Raw genomic sequence first — 5,000 nt, 5'->3', positions numbered from 1 at the left:
AACTTTGGCGTTTTTCTGGGTTTTACGCCCCTGGAATTCTTGCACGTCAACGAAGCGCTGAAGCCTTCAGCGCTTAGTGTTGCCTAGAAAAACTTTGTCGTTTTTTTTTTTTTTTTCTTCCTTTATCACATTATGCTTAAAATCATCATTTAATCCGTTTTAAGCTCACAATCTTGGGTGAAACATCCTCCAGAAGCAGCCGCTGTAACTGTCTGGAGGACGTGCGTAAAGAGGCCGTACACATCATAATTTAATCCGTTTTATTGACATAATGCTGGGTCAAAAATCCTCCACAAACAGCCGCTATAACTGTCTGGAGGACGTGCGTAAAGAGGCCGTACACATCATAATTTAATCCGTTTTATTGACATAATGCTGGGTCAAAAATCCTCCGCAAACAGCCGCTATAACTGTCTGGAGGACGTGCGTAAAGAGGCCGTACACATCATAATTTAATCCGTTTTATTGACATAATGCTGGGTCAAAAATCCTCCGCAAACAGCCGCTGTAACTGTCTGGAGGACGTGCGTAAAGAGGCCGTACACATCATAATTTAATCCGTTTTATTGACATAATGCTGGGTCAAAAATCCTCCGCAAACAGCCGCTATAACTGTCTGGAGGACGTGCGTAAAGAGGCCGTACACATCATAATTTAATCCGTTTTATTGACATAATGCTGAGTCAAAAATCCTCCGCAAACAGCCGCTATAACTGTCTGGAGGACGTGCGTAAAGAGGCCGTACACATCATAATTTAATCCGTTTTATTGACATAATGCTGGGTCAAAAATCCTCCGCAAACAGCCGCTGTAACTGTCTGGAGGACGTGCGTAAAGAGGCCGTACACATCATAATTTAATCCGTTTTATTGACATAATGCTGGGTCCAAAATCCTCCACAAACAGCCGCTATAACTGTCTGGAGGACGTGCGTAAAGAGGCCGTACACATCATAATTTAATCCGTTTTATTGACATAATGCTGAGTCAAAAATCCTCCGCAAACAGCCGCTATAACTGTCTGGAGGACGTGCGTAAAGAGGCCGTACACATCATAATTTAATCCGTTTTATTGACATAATGCTGGGTCAAAAATCCTCCGCAAACAGCCGCTGTAACTGTCTGGAGGACGTGCGTAAAGAGGCCGTACACATCATAATTTAATCCGTTTTATTGACATAATGCTGGGTCAAAAATCCTCCGCAAACAGCCGCTGTAACTGTCTGGAGGACGTGCGTAAAGAGGCCGTACACATCATAATTTAATCCGTTTTATTGACATAATGCTGGGTCAAAAATCCTCCGCAAACAGCTGCTGTGACTGTCTGGAGGACGTGCGTAAAGAGGCTGTTATTGTCATCTGTCAATCCGTTTTAAGATCACAATCTGAGGGAAAGCACCCTCCAGAAACAGTCGCTGTGACAGTCTGGAGGACGCGCGTAAAGAGGCTGTTATTGTCATCTGTCAATCCGTTTTGAGCTCACAATCTGAGGGAAAGCATCCTCCAGAAACAGTCGCTGTGACAGTCTGGAGGACGCGCGTAAAGAGGCTGTTATTATCATCTGTCAATCCGTTTTGAGCTCACAATCTGAGGGAAAGCATCCTCCAGAAACAGTCGCTGTGACAGTCTGGAGGACGCGCGTAAAGAGGCTGTTATTGTCATCTGTCAATCCGTTTTGAGCTCACAATCTGAGGGAAAGCATCCTCCAGAAACAGTCGCTGTGACAGTCTGGAGGACGCGCGTAAAGAGGCTGTTATTGTCATCTGTCAATCCGTTTTAAGGTCACAATATGATGGAAAGCATCCTCCAGAAACAGTCGCTATAACTGTCTGGAGGACGTGCGTAAAGAGGCCGTTAACGTCATCTGTCAATCCGTTTTAAATTCACAATCCGAGGCAAAGCCTCCTCCAGAAACAGTCGCTATAACTGTCTGGAGGACGTGCGTAAAGAGGCCTTTAACGTCATCTGTCAATCCGTTTTGAGCTCACAATCTGAGGGAAAGCATCCTCCAGAAACAGTCGCTGTGACAGTCTGGAGGACGTGCGTAAAGAGGCCGTACACATCATAATTTAATCCGTTGTATTGACATAATGCTGGGTCAAAAATCCTCCGCAAACAGCCGCTATAACTGTCTGGAGGACGCGCGTAAAGAGGCCGTTAACGTCATCTGTCAATCCGTTTTAAATTCACAATCCGAGGCAAAGCCTCCTCCAGAAACAGTCGCTATAACTGTCTGGAGGACGTGCGTAAAGAGGCCGTTAATGTGGCGAGAGAGTCCGTTTAAAGCTCACAATGTGAGGCGAAACATCCTCCAGCAACAGCCGCTATAACTGTCTGGAGGACGTGCGTAAAGAGGCCGTTAACGTCATCTGTCAATCCGTTTGAAATTCACAATCCGAGGCAAAGCCTCCTCCAGAAACAGTCGCTATAACTGTCTGGAGGACGTGCGTAAAGAGGCCGTTAATGTGGCGAGAGAGTCCGTTAAAGCTCACAATGTGAGGCGAAACATCCTCCAGCAACAGCCGCTATAACTGTCTGGAGGACGTGCGTAAAGAGGCCGTTAACGTCATCTGTCAATCCGTTTTAAATTCACAATCCGAGGCAAAGCCTCCTCCAGAAACAGTCGCTATAACTGTCTGGAGGACGTGCGTAAAGAGGCCGTTAATGTGGCGAGACAGTCCGTTTAAAGCTCACAATGTGAGGCGAAACATCCTCCAGCAACAGCCGCTATAACTGTCTGGAGGACGTGCGTAAAGAGGCCGTTAACGTCATCTGTCAATCCGTTTGAAATTCACAATCCGAGGCAAAGCCTCCTCCAGAAACAGTCGCTATAACTGTCTGGAGGACGTGCGTAAAGAGGCCGTTAATGTGGCGAGAGAGTCCGTTTAAAGCTCACAATGTGAGGCGAAACATCCTCCAGCAACAGCCGCTATAACTGTCTGGAGGACGTGCGTAAAGAGGCCGTTAACGTCATCTGTCAATCCGTTTGAAATTCACAATCCGAGGCAAAGCCTCCTCCACAAACAGCCGCTATAACTGTCTGGAGGACGTGCGTAAAGAGGCTGTTATTGTCATCTGTCAATCCGTTTTGAGCTCACAATCTGAGGGAAAGCATCCTCCAGAAACAGTCGCTGTGACAGTCTGGAGGACGTGCGTAAAGAGGCCGTACACATCATAATTTAATCCGTTGTATTGACATAATGCTGGGTCAAAAATCCTCCGCAAACAGCCGCTATAACTGTCTGGAGGACGTGCGTAAAGAGGCTGTTAACGTCATCTGTCAATCCGTTTTAAATTCACAATCTGAGGAAAAGCATTCTCCAGAAACAGTCGCTGTGACAGTCTGGAGGACGTGCGTAAAGAGGCCGTACACATCATAATTTAATCCGTTGTATTGACATAATGCTGGGTCAAAAATCCTCCGCAAACAGCCGCTATAACTGTCTGGAGGACGCGCGTAAAGAGGCTGTTAACGTCATCTGTCAATCCGTTTTAAATTCACAATCTGAGGGAAAGCATTCTCCAGAAACAGTCGCTGTAACTGTCTGGAGGACGTGCGTAAAGAGGCCGTACACATCATAATTTAATCCGTTTTATTGACATAATGCTGGGTCAAAATCCTCCACAAACAGCCGCTGTGACAGTCTGGAGGACGCGCGTAAAGAGGCCGTTAACGTCATCTGTCAATCCGTTTTAAATTCACAATCCGAGGCAAAGCCTCCTCCAGAAACAGTCGCTATAACTGTCTGGAGGACGTGCGTAAAGAGGCCGTTAACGTCATCTGTCAATCCGTTTTAAATTCACAATCCGAGGCAAAGCCTCCTCCAGAAACAGTCGCTATAACTCTGTCTGGAGGACGTGCGTAAAGAGGCCGTTAACGTCATCTGTCAATCCGTTTTAAATTCACAATCCGAGGCAAAGCCTCCTCCAGAAACAGTCGTTGTAACTGCCTGGAGGACGCGCGTAAAGAGGCCGTTAACATAATCAGTTAATCCGTTTGAAAGTCATTTTCTAAGGCAGCGCTTCCCCGCAACACTCCGCTGTTGTCCGTCAAAACTCGGATCTCCCAGGCCCAGCCAGAACGCTCCATTCGCGGGGAAGAGACGTCCGCAACACACCGCTGTTGTCCGTCAAAAAATCGGATCACATAGGCCGAGCATAATGGCTTTAAATCGGATAAAGTACTTCCGCGTTGTCGCCTGTCTTTGCCGCCCTGGTAACCGGGAGTCGGGCCGAAATTATCTCCGTGGTGCCTTCACTTTTCCGGCCTTCTTGTAGTAAAGCTGTCGCTGTCTTTTCATGATAGACAGATTTTTGAAAAACCGGTTTCACAAAATGTGCGCAAGGTGGCTTGGTTACCCCCTACCAAAAGTGGTCACATCGGGATAGGCAAAAACCAATAAGCGCTGAAGGCTTCAGCGCTTATTGGTTTTTGCCTAGAGACACTCTGTCGTTTTTTGGAGGTTCGCGCCCCTGGAATTCTTGCAAGTCAGCGAAGCGCTGAAGCCTTCAGCGCTTCGTGTTGCCTAGAAACACTTTGGCGTTTTGCTGGGTTTTACGCCCCTGGAACTCTTGCGAGTCAGCGAAGCGCTGAAGCCTTCAGCGCTTCGTGTTGCCTAGAGACACTTTGGCGTTTTTCTGACTTTTACGCCCCTGGAACTCTTGCGACTCAACGAAGCGCTGAAGCCTTCAGCGCTTCGTGTTGCCTAGAGTCACGTCACATACGCGGCTGGGTTTTTTTTTCCCTTTTTCTTCCTTTTTCCGGGATTTTCGTGCCCCAGAGCATGCCTCTCTCCCTGGGATGCCTCCGACTGCTGCTCCATGCCCTCTCTCTCTCTCTCTCTCTCTCTCTCTCTCTCTCTCTCTCTCTCTCTCTCTCTCTCTCTCTCTCTCTCTCTCTCTCTCTCTCATCATCCCAGTTTAGGGCGCTTTTTTCCGGGCATTAGCTCACGTAGCAACATCAGCACCATGGACAGCACCACGGACAGCGCCCTGGACGTC

Source organism: Cebidichthys violaceus, unplaced genomic scaffold, assembly GCF_023349555.1.
Source record: "Cebidichthys violaceus isolate CVI_PGR_0920_01 unplaced genomic scaffold, fCebVio1.0.p SCAF_481, whole genome shotgun sequence".
Classification (NCBI taxonomy): Eukaryota; Metazoa; Chordata; class Actinopteri; order Perciformes; family Stichaeidae; genus Cebidichthys; species Cebidichthys violaceus.
Note: the sequence above shows the minus strand (reverse complement) of the source record.